Source organism: Mytilus galloprovincialis, chromosome 13 (genome assembly GCF_965363235.1).
Source record: "Mytilus galloprovincialis chromosome 13, xbMytGall1.hap1.1, whole genome shotgun sequence".
Classification (NCBI taxonomy): Eukaryota; Metazoa; Mollusca; class Bivalvia; order Mytilida; family Mytilidae; genus Mytilus; species Mytilus galloprovincialis.
Window position 1 is genome coordinate 6,037,235 of NC_134850.1, and position 12,664 is coordinate 6,049,898.

The following is a 12,664-nucleotide window of genomic DNA, read 5'->3' on the forward strand; positions in this document are numbered from 1 at the left end:
CACTTTCATTAGCTGGATCTGTGAATCAGTTATGGACTGTTGCTAATCTATTGACTCTGTTCAGAAGACCATTAATTAAACAAAAAAACTAAATCATCACTAATTAAAAGTTGGCATTGTGTTTAATTTATACAGTGCATACAGTGACATAATTTAGTTCAAAAAATAAGTGTTGAAAAACAAATCAAGTTTGTCTTTTGTAGCTTCCCAAAATTCACTATCAAAATAAACTGTTTCCAAATGTGAATCATTTTCAAGCCAAACAAAAAAGTCACACCAGTCTAATCCTGTAACGGCCATTTGCATTTGTATTTGATAATGATAGTTATCATTTTTTTCAATTTTAGCTCCCCGTCTATTAAATGAAGACATTTGACGCTTGATAATTGGTCAGTGTTTGGACATTTTATTTCCAATAAACCATGTGGTTGATTTCTATCAGGTGCATATACTTTTCTGTCTGGGGTAGCTGCAAGCCAGTGACACCAGGGATTTACAATCACACCACATGGATATAAGTTGACATTGTCATTCATCACCTTGCTATAGGCTTGTGCTGCAGTAACCTCACATTCTATACCACGTTTCATAGCTGCTGTCTGAACATGTCTAGTTGACTGTAAGCGTTCAGCAAGTTTAGCCCCATCAGCTCTTCTCTTGGCTATTTCTCCTGCATGTGATGCTGTGATACGATCACGTCTAATTTTATGCCATTTAGGATCATTCGATTGAAGACGTGTTCCTTCCTCAATCTCTTTACTTTGCAGCAGTGTAACCTTCAAGGAGTCATTCTTTTTTAACTGATCTTTCATGAGAACAGTTTCAAAATTGTTAATCATGACATTTTTCAATGGTAATTCTGGAAATGAATTATTATCCATTAAGTTAAGGAGGTAGTCACTTGCCATTTTTTGTTGATAACTGAGAATGCTTCCTTTAGGGAATTTTCCAAATTCAGTTTGAACTAATTCTGTCCTGTGTTCTGTCACCACAGTGTCAAACAAAATGTCCATATCTTTAACCTGGACCAATAAGTCATTTACATTGATAGCTTCGTTCCCAGGAATAGGATTATATAGGGTAGACTTTGTTTGTGCTGTATTTATACCCTTCTACAATGAAATTTGTTTTACATGCACACGTATAAAAATTGCGGTTTTTATCCAACGCAATCATAGGTTTGAACGTAGTTTTCAATTTAGACTCGTTCATATATATATATATAACTCGTCTAAACATCAACCCAACAATGTGAGATCTGAAAATTTGCTTTCGCAAATTATTTGTTCTTCCCTCGCCGGGATTCGAACCCACGCTACTGAGATATCGTGACACCAAATCGCCTGCACTGTAGCCGTCCCGCTAGACCACACGACAACCTGGGCTTCACAAAAATAAAGCTTTCGGTGGTCGTGTGTTACATTTCCTCGTTTTAATCTAATGTCGTACTACAGTACATGATATATAAGGCATGGAGATGTTATTGTTACAGAGCAGCTCAATTATCTATAGTAAAAGAGGGACGAAAGATACCAAAGGGACAGTCAAACTCATAAATCTAAAACAAACTGACAACGCCATGGCTAAAAATGAAAAAGACAAACAGAAAAACAATAGTACACATGACACAACATAGAAAACTAAAGAATAAACAACACGAACCCCACCAAAAACTAGGGGTGATCTCAGGTGCTCCGGAAGGGTAAGCAGATCCTGCTCCACATGCGGCACCCGTCGTGTTGCTTATGTGATTACAAATCCGGTAAATAGTCTAATTCGGTAGGTCAAATTCATGAAAGGGAAGGGGATTGTAGTTACGACGTGAGGAACATATCCGATATCATTTGTGAAATGGTTATTCCATAACGGTCTACCAACTCGTGATGGCGTCCGTAAAATTTACGAAGGGATGATTTCAACTTCACCATTTGGAACTCTTGATTTAATAGCTTCCTTGTGAGCAGTAACCCTCTATCAAGAAAATCAGTAAAGGATCCTACAAATTAATGCAAGATACAGCCATAGAAAATAGTTATATTTATAAGTACGTCTGAGTCAGTGACAACTCTACAACAGATTTCTCCATCGGATCACCAGCAATGATGGTGATACATGGCTGTGTATATGTATATCAGTCTATGGAAGAAGCGATTCGATAAAAACTTTTCTTATATCAACGAGCGATATTGTCTTATATCAACGAGTTGCATTGTGGGAAATTTCAGACGAATGTTAGCATTTGTACGACGAAAGGCAGATTTCTCGGTATAAAGTAATGACTCGTTTCTTAAAACAGGGTGACATTTAACACGACATACGTATGGTGTGTAATTTCCATGAATTATTTTATGTAATAACAAGCAAAATGTATTTAAACGAGAAAATTGAATTGTTGAATAAATGAAACAAAAATGCATGATTTATCATTTGTAGATGTACACATTCTATAAATATCATGTAGTAAATTCAGTGGAATGCAATTGAGATGAATTCAATTGTTTGCTACGCCAAAATCACCCATAAGTCAAAGATACTGCTATATTTTAAAATATCAATGCAATATTTGTCTTATATCATAGCGATGATTTTTTAATATCAAAAATTTATGAATGCGATACTTTTCTAATATAACTGCTATAGTTTTCTAATATAAAATGAATACGATGACACGTCACAATGCATGTCAAGAAAACTGCAAACATAATTCACAAACTTAGATCATGACCGGTTTAATGTTTTAGGATCAATATCACTAAAATTTCGTAACTGTCACAAAATTAAAGATTATTGATAGTTGGAAGTGTTAATAATCTGTTCAGTCTATTGTTTTCAATCACATGGTTTAACCGACTAATTAACATGTTTAACCCCGCCACATTATTTATGTATGTGCCTGTCCTAAGTCAGGAGCCTGTAATTCGTTTGTCTATGTGTTACATATTTGTTTTTCGTTCATTTTTTTTTTATATAAATAAGGCCGTTAGTTTTCTCGTTTGAATTGTTTTACATTGTCTTATCGGGGCCTTTTATAGCTGACTATGCGGTATGGGCTTTGCTTATTGTTGAAGGTCTTTCGGTGACCTATAGTTGTTAATGTCCGTATCGCTTTTTATAAATTAATTTCTTCAATGAGTACTAAAAAAAATGTTTAGAACACAAATAAAAAAGATGTAAATGTCTGTTGACGTTAGAAATGTGTATATATCTTTTCTATATTGATAAATTTAGATCGTTCAGTTTGAGAACTGGAAAGTAGTTATTTATAAGGGGAAATTTTAAAGATTTATAGATATAAGAAGATGGTGCATGAGTTCGAATGAGACAACTTTCCATCAAAGTAATAATTTGTTTAAAGTAAACCATTATAGACCTAAGTAGGTCCTTAAACACGGAGCATTGGCTCACAGCGAACACCACGCTATATAGGAACAAGAACATTGCTAGTGTTAAACCATTCAAACAGGAAAGCCAACGGTCTAATTTGTAAAAAAAAAAAAAAAAAGGAGATTCAAAAGTACAGGTCAGATTTTGTCGAATCAATCAGTACGAGGACAGTATGATTCATCGTTGTCACAAGTTAGTTTCATTGTTATCCAATGAAAGTCTTCCATGCGTGCGTTGCGAGCATATCGGATATATATTATTTCGGTGCGTTCATTATGAAATTTGCTAAATGTTATATATGTGAACAATCATTTTGATACTTATCTATTTGATTACGGAATTGTTTATTAAACCCTTATTTGATAAGTTTTGCTTCCACAACTAATTGAGAAATATGTAAGATTTTACCCAAAACAATTTGAATTTAAGCAATGGTCTTAAAACTGCTTTTTTACATATAATACTATACTAAGAAGTAAAATCACAAAAATACTGAACTCCGAGGAAAATTCAAAACAGAAAGTCCCTTATTAAATGGTAAAATCAAATGATAAAACACACCAAACGAATAGATAACAACTGTCATATTTCTGACTCAGTACTGGCATTTTCAAGTTTTGAAAATGGTGGATTGAACCTGGTTTTATAGCGCTTAACCTCTCACGTGTATGAAAGTCTCGTCAAATTCTGTCATATTTACAACGATGCGTGAACAAAACAGACATAATAGGTAAAATTGTCAAAATATGGATACAATAGTCTAATATTAATACTAATCGGTACTAATATTGATATAACAAAAACACCGCTATGATATTTTAAAAGTATCGCATTGTTTTTTTTATGTATATAAGAAAAACACAGCACTTCAAATTTTACACGGACATAAACTTTAGCTTCTAACTAACTTCTGAATGTATATTTAGACTCAATTGTTGTTTATATTTGAACAATAAGTTTTAAAGTAAGTATTTTCTTAATTTTTCGTTGCCGAAAACAACATTTTCCGCATGGAATGTCTGCATATTTACAATTGATATTAGACAATATCGCTATATATGTGATATAAGAAAAGTTTTTATCGATACGCTTCTTCCATAGACTGTATATATCAATTAATAAATAGTGGCACTATTGCATACATAATACATGTAATATTTTAAAGTGCTTTTCTTTTGTTGACATTTTAATGTAATTGATTTTTATTAAATGAATTTTAATGTCAACATGCTGTTATCTATGCTCCTCAGTGTTGATGGAAATAAATTGAATACATAGTATTATGGATAATATCTATAAAAAATATATCAAAACTTCTTATTAAATTCAACGAAACTTTAATATGATTTTGTTTTTAACATGACATAATGTTTGTTTTAAATTGGAACATACCAAAATATTTATGAATTCATTAAAATTTGAGAATACTGATTCACATTGAATATAGAATGTTTTTACTTATTAAAACTAGCATTTCTTTGAATTGGTTTCAGAAATAAAGGTGTGAACAAGCTTATTACTATTCTGGAATGGGAACCAAATTTGATACACTGTTTAGACCATTAGAAGAAAAAAATATTGCCGCTCAGGGACAAAAAATAAGCATTAAGTTGTGTTAAATCACTATAAGCTTGAGTTAGAAAGTAGTACTTCAGAAATGATCACACGCGTCTTTAACTGACCAATGACAGAGGGACACTGCGAGAATATTGTATTTTAAGAGAAAAGGCCATCAATGAGTTATTATTATTCAAATGTTATAAAAAAAAGTTGTGATCCCTCGTTTTCTTTTTTGTAAAAAAACGGTTTCTATCTGAATATTTGTTTTCTGTGAATTTTCCCATTGTTGTGTAAAAGAAGATGGAGTAGATTTCCAAAATGTTCTTAAGCGGTAATAACATTTCATTGCATGTCTGAAGGATGAAATTACTGGAGAGAGGTTTGAATATTAATTGATGAAATGATGCCATTGCAAAGAGTCACCAATACAAAACAATCAACTTTAATCATTTGATCATTTTTTAAAATTAGTGGAGAAACGATTAATATTTATGTAATTATAGTTTAACATCGGAAGTTATAAGGTACATGTAAAGATATTTTCATTTTAATTCATAATTCATTGTATTGATCAATGGCAACATTACACACATATTTCTTCAAAATAAAAATGACATTTCCTCTATTTTCCTACTCATCGAAGATCACGATGTACATTTTAATATGACGTTATAAAATAGCAAATCATCCAAGCACTCCTCCATTCCCTTATCCTAATACAATTGTCATATAAAGGTATGATAAATATTAGTCTTACTTTGCTATAGTATTTGAAAATATGGAATTGAAAAATGTAAAACTCATAGATATCTGGAAATTGTCTGTCATTAATATTTTTGAACTCGCAACAAAAAAGCAATTATTCGCTGACTCGGTTTTTCATTTTCAACATCAACAGTTTATTTCAACAAATGACAGACTGAGTACAGTTGTAAATGAGTCGGCACACACATCAAGCTTCTTGTCGGACACTTCAGTATACAACTTAAAGTTTTCTCTGATGTGCTATTGTATTTCAATTTTCATTATTTTCAATATTGTTTTAATTAAGCTGAATAATCATAGAAAAAGGAATACTTCAAAACAAATTATTTAAATAGGAACTCGAAAGTTTTTATTTACTACAATGGCTTTACCGGGAGTTTCAAAAAGGTCGTTTTAGTTTAAAGGGTTTCCATCCTGCTAAATTGTATTGCAACTTTTACTTTACTCTCGCAAAATCTTGCTCTTATCATTATTGTTTAAGTAGACTCAAATATATGTTCCAATTTGTTGATGTACACATACATAGGAAGTGAATTGACAAAAATTCCTATAAACATTCATACAAATTATAAAAGAATTTAATTTCAATGAAGCAGCCATTTAACACAAAACAGTGATTCACTAGGACGATAAAAATGTTTTTTTCAAACTAAGGAATTATATACAAGGACAAATGCTGCTCTGATATTCTTGCCCTTTGACATATCAGATTATTTTTCTATTCTTGTGAAATAATTAACGTTGAAGGTTTTGCTTACAGCAACAAGATACGATCGTAGCATAACAGCAAAGAAAAATAGGAAAAAAATATAACGATATATCAATTGTACACTAAAACGGAATGGATCAATTAAACAGTAAGATTTTAGTCAATCTGCCCAGGTAGTTTTAAAAGACGTCATTTATGAAGGTACTTATGAATGAAAGAGGATGCGGGCTATAAGTCAATGACAAATATCTATAAGATAACATGCAATCATCAACATAAGGCACATGTCTTTGCAATGTTTCAAGCTCTAAATCGTCATGAGTCTCATAGTTGTGAATAAATTGAATGTATCAAATCAGAGATGAAACATCAATTCAAAAGAGAGGCGAAAGATAGCAAAGGGACATTCAAACTCATAAGTCAAAAATTAACTGACAATGCATGGGTAAAAACAACAACAGTACACAAACCACAACATAGAAAACTAAAGACAGAGCAACACGAACCTCATCAAAAACCGGGGGTTTATTCAGGTGCTCTGGAAGGGTAAACAGATCCTTATCCACATGTAACATCCGTCATTTTGCTCATGTTAGTACAAACCCGGTTCACTTTTAGTCAATCTATTCGAATTCCCATAATCAAAACAACAACGCTGCATATAATCTTGTTTTTCTATCGACATTTTACTTTTAAGAAGGTAGTTGAAACATTAACTCGGTTGTAACACGCCAGTAATATATATCGACCTTTTTTCTCTTAGGTAAATAGGTTACACTGTTCAATGTTACAAATTAAGGTGACAGTATTTGCCATGTTGAAATCTCAGAAATCGTTTAAAAATATACAAATCAGGCTAGAAAATTAAACTTTGAAGGGAAATGCAAAAAATCAAAAATGCATCTCCTCCTTTGCTTGCATCACCCACCCTGGCATTTCATGTTCAGTTAAAAAGTGAAAGAAACACGTCATTAATTTCCTGCGTCCGAATCGCATATCTGAATTTACCTTCATCATGAACACTCAAAACCGAATATTTGAAATTAAGCCGAGAATGTAAACGTTCCAAAACAGTTAAAAAGCTATATGACCGAAGTATATCTAAACAATAGCCAAATTTATCTAAGGTCAACTTTGCCAGAGGGAGTTAAAACCTTAGTTTCTTTGATATTTCAAAATTTATAAACGGACAATTTTAGAAAGGTTTGTTATAATCATGTCAAAACGGAAATACTGACTACAGTTAACATGTCACTATCGGTAAACTTAATGATCGAAACCAGTGTGCTTAAAAAGTTTACAAACTTTGCTCTGATCTAATACAATAGATTTTTGTTTTCTCATTTCGGGATATTTTTACAAAATAGATCTTTACACTGTAACATTTGTAAATGCTTATGATTTATCCTTTTCGCCTTGAACATAAAGCTGATATTTGACTGGATTAGCCTAACCTTTAATTTGATCGAATCAAATCAATATTTATGAACAAAAACAATTATACTAATTACTTGTAACAAAACGATTTGTCTCTTATTAAAAATTTTGAATTCATTATGAATATAGATTATTGTATTGACATATAGAATGTGTTAAATGGAAATGAATCTAAAGTAAAATACAAAATATGATAATATAGCACAATAAAAGTAATAACATAACTCATTCTTGTTGAATATGAGTTAGAGAAAGGTTATGCAAAACGACCAAAAAAGAATACGGACATGTGGAATGAATATACGCTATAGGAAATAGTAAGTAATAAGACATTAGTTAAAGTTTATTTTCAACCCAAAGATCTGACGTTACATATCGTGGCAAGACTAGTTTATAGAACAGGTACAGTGTACAGTTAATGAAAAAATGGGTGCGGTAAAATCACGTATTCTATATTTGATTGACAGTGACAAACATTTACTAGACGTGTTCACTGCTGGCTCTGTTATTGCCTATGTCTCTATGCTGTTTAACATCCTTGTATTTCTTTTACTGTGTCGCAAAGCTTTGCGGTCACCCGCTACAATACTCATGCAAGGACTAGCTGTAGCCGACTTTCTTACCGCATTTTCGTCTTATGGACTGCATCCATTGTTACTGTTAGAATATGATTGTGAATACAGCACGACACTTACACTTCATGAGTGTTTTTTACAACACCCGTATTGTTCTTTGGCTACACATTTGTCAATATCATTCTTCACATTCCATAATATTTCCTTCATGATCACAACATGTCTTGGGTTGCAGAAAGTTATAGCTATTCGGTATCCGATCTGGACAAAAAATCAACTGACAATAAATAAAACTGCAATAATATGCGTTTTTTTCTTTGTATTGTCAGTTGCTCTTGGTATACCGCGACATTTTGCGATTAGGTTAGAAGAAGATATATCAATGCAAAGACAAATATGTATCGGTTCTGTAAACGACAAAGATGTAATACAGTATGCATCTGTTCATTACCTGATGTTTCAAACTACTCTCATGACCTGTTGTTGCTTCGTAATGGTAATATCTACATGTTTCATCATCTACAAGTTAAGTACCAACAAGTTCAAGGGTCGAGTGACAGAACAAAGAAGACAAGAGAGAAGGTCTGTTATAATGATAGTAATAGTTCTGGTCGTATTCCTCATAACAGAGATTCCAAAAGTTATTTTGAACTTATGGTGGTGTTTCAAGCATACAGCTGGCGATTTTTTGGCTAACGAAAGATTCAGATCTCTTCGTCTTCTTCAAAATTATGAAGATGAGATGTCAAAATTACTGATAGATCATACATATATGATAAGTGGATCTTATTGGTACAGATATTCCGTCTTTAGGTTCTTTCTTGAAATCATTAAACTGTTTACATTGCTTGGATGCCTGTCCAACTTCATCATTTACATCATCATGTCCATGAAATTGAGGAATGAGATTATATCGCTCTTTAAGAAAAATCCTAATGGGCGTGCCCTTGAGATGGAAATGAATAGGAAATGACAACCATACGAAAATTTGCATATGAGAATGAGATAAAATCAAGAAACCTCTTAACACATAAGATGGAAATAATTCAACTACAAAATGCACAGACAAGCTGACAATCCGGAAAAATCGAACTTACAATGATGCTGACGAACTAACAGTTGTGCTGATAATATACTTGAAATTGAATATGAAGATAAATTGGCTGCTTTTATATCAAAATTTACTGTGGATTGATATTGACTGCTTTTAAATTGAAATTGTCTGTGGAGTTGAATTGTCTGCTTTTATTTTAAAATTGTCGTTGGAGTGAAATTGACTGTTGTTATATTAAACTTGATTGTGGAGTGAAACTGGCTACTTTTATATTGAAATTGGCTGTGTCTTATCTTAATCTTCAGACAAAATAAAATGATTTCATTACTATTTTTTGTGTTAAATAAGTCATTGTAACTCATCTAACCCTATGGACCTGCTAGATTATTGCCATCATTTGTCGTCCTTGGTCCTCTAAAACATTGATCCACTTACAACCAAACGAGTATCGTTAACAAAGTTTAGGAGCCTCTGGCCTTTGTAAATGCTGTATGTTTTTTAATTTTAGTTCATTTATAAATTTGGAATTTAGTGTGACGTCCATTTTCACTGAACTAGTACTCATTTTTGTTTAGGGGCCATCTGAAGCCCGCCTCCGTGTGCGGATTTTTTCTCGCTGTGTTGAAGACCAATTGGTGGCCTTCGGCTGTTTTCTGCTTTGTTCGGGTTGTTATCTCTTTGGCACATTCCCCATTTTCATTCTGAATTTTTTTTTTTTTTTTTTATTCCTATACATCTATCAACATGGCCACCATGGCTGCAAAGAGAACAAAGTGTTTAATAGCTTAGAGAGCCGTGGTGTAGTGGTTAGTGCATCGGACTACTAACACAAAGGTTCCTGGTTCGATTTCCGTCTGGGATGAACATTTTAGGGACTGATTTTTCGGCTCTCCCTTGACACCATTTGCGAGTATGGTCTTGAGGAAACGATGATAGTCCGTCGGAAGGGGACGACAAATAGCTGACCCGTGTTAAGAGAGAGCAATATCTCTTGCACGTTAAAGACACCCTTGTAGATTTCGAAAAAGAGCAGGCTAATGCCGCTACAAGGCTTGAAAACAAATAAGTATAGTCCAGTTACTCGTGGTTCGTTTACATTTGTTTTTGTTTTATGTTATTTGTTTTCAAGTGTGTTTACTGTTTGGTCTTATATGATCTTGCCTTATATTAAAGTTATTTTATTTTATATTTTCTATATTTATGTAAAGTTAAGATAATTAATCAGCTAGTTCATTTATATGATTTTTAGTTTAAAGCAACTATATGTACAGGATACTTTTGTTTATACACAGTTTTGATTTAGAAGAAAAACCAACATGGTTAGAAAATATAAATAATTACACCATTTAATGAATGGCTATTATCTATTTTGAATTTATTGAACCATAATACTAATTTTTGAACATTCACATTGAATAATCCGCAAAGCGGATTATGTAAAATGTGAAGAGTCAAAAATTAGTTTTATGGTTCAATAAAATCAAAATAAATTATTGCCAATCATTATAAATAAATTTCTATCAAAACTATTAGGCTCAAAGAACTTTTTATATTATTTATATTAACAATAACAACGTACACACATGTTGCCGTATAAATACACAACGTGTCGCAATCAAAATTGACAACATTGAAAATAAAACTAATAATTTTAACCAATCAGAAGACAGTAAAAACACAAAATTTATTTATTACAAACTCAATCCTAATTTTATATTCTTGTTCGTGTCTACAAAAAAAACTAATCTTTTCTATTTTCAGAAATTTAACAGTGATAATATAAACGTCACAACAATTACGTCACTTTTTGTGTCGTTGATACATTTGCGTGACGCACAGTTAATAATATGTGTGTGGTGAACTGTCGTAAATGCATGGGAGGTGTCTGTTGTTATTCTGTGGTTTACATGTTGTAATGTACTATTATATTATTTATTTATGTATTTCTCTGTCCTGATTGTTGTCATTTAATCGGTATTTTAACATTGCCTTATAAGCGTGAGGTTTGGCTAGCCATACAATCAGGTTCAACCCTCCATTTGTTTCTTTAAATGTCTTGTATCAAGTCAGGGATATGGCAGTTATTATCAAATAGTCTATGATTGGTGGCGTTTGTTTTTGTTCAATTCAGTGTTTCTGTTGTTCCGTTGTTTTCCTGTTACAGTTGACGTGTTTCCCTCAGTTTTGGTTTGCTTCCCAGATTTATTTCCCGCTTAATCGAATCAAAGAACCTTAGTGAGCGCGCTCACATACCCCACTTTCCCACATTGTCACTGGAGAAATAAAATTACTGTAAGAAAAAAAAATTGTACAAGAAAAAAAAAATTTAATCATAATTTCCTGTCGATATGCACATCTACATAGTATGTCCTTATTATCTACAACATTTCATGAAATTCTGTTGTGTGGTTTCAGAGGAGTTGCGATGACAAACTGTTGAAGATGTATATTGAAGCAAATAGGTTCAACGGGGCGTAACTCCTAGAAAAAAAAGTGAATCGTAATTTCCTGTCGATATGCACATCTACATAGGCAGTATATTTCCTTATTATCTAAAAGGATTTCATGAAATTCTGTTGAGTGGTTTCAGAGGAGTTGAGATGACAAACTGTTGCAGAAGAATATTGTAACGTTTGTTAGTCACTTTATTTGGTTCATTTATTTCATTATTAGTATTTTTATTTTCCCAGAAAGATTGCTTCAAGTTATTATTATTTTATTACTTTCTGATTTTTTTTCATTCATTAAATTTTAGTGACGTAGCGAACCTCGCATTACCATTAAACATTTTTTTCACTTCTCAACCAATCAGAGAGCTCGATTGAATTCGCGGGGAAAATTTAGCTCGTGTAGATATTGTCTGCTAGAAATCATTCTCAGCCCAGACTACCAGGTGTATAGATGTAAGGTAAAATGGGGAATTTTCAACCATGTGCGTGATATTTTTGGAAGTGGTCTCGGTAGGAATCACGGGCTATTTTATATACTATAATTAGTGTATTGAAGAAAATACAATATTTATAAGTTAAGAAGTCCCCTTTTCCTATGATTTTCATGTATATATTTTAAGTGACTAAAACTGGCTGGTTTTTGATCACGGTTTGCATTGGAGATTTAGCAGAAAACTTTGAATATTTACGTGTTGAGACGTAATTTATTTAGAAAGCGGCTCGCTGGTTA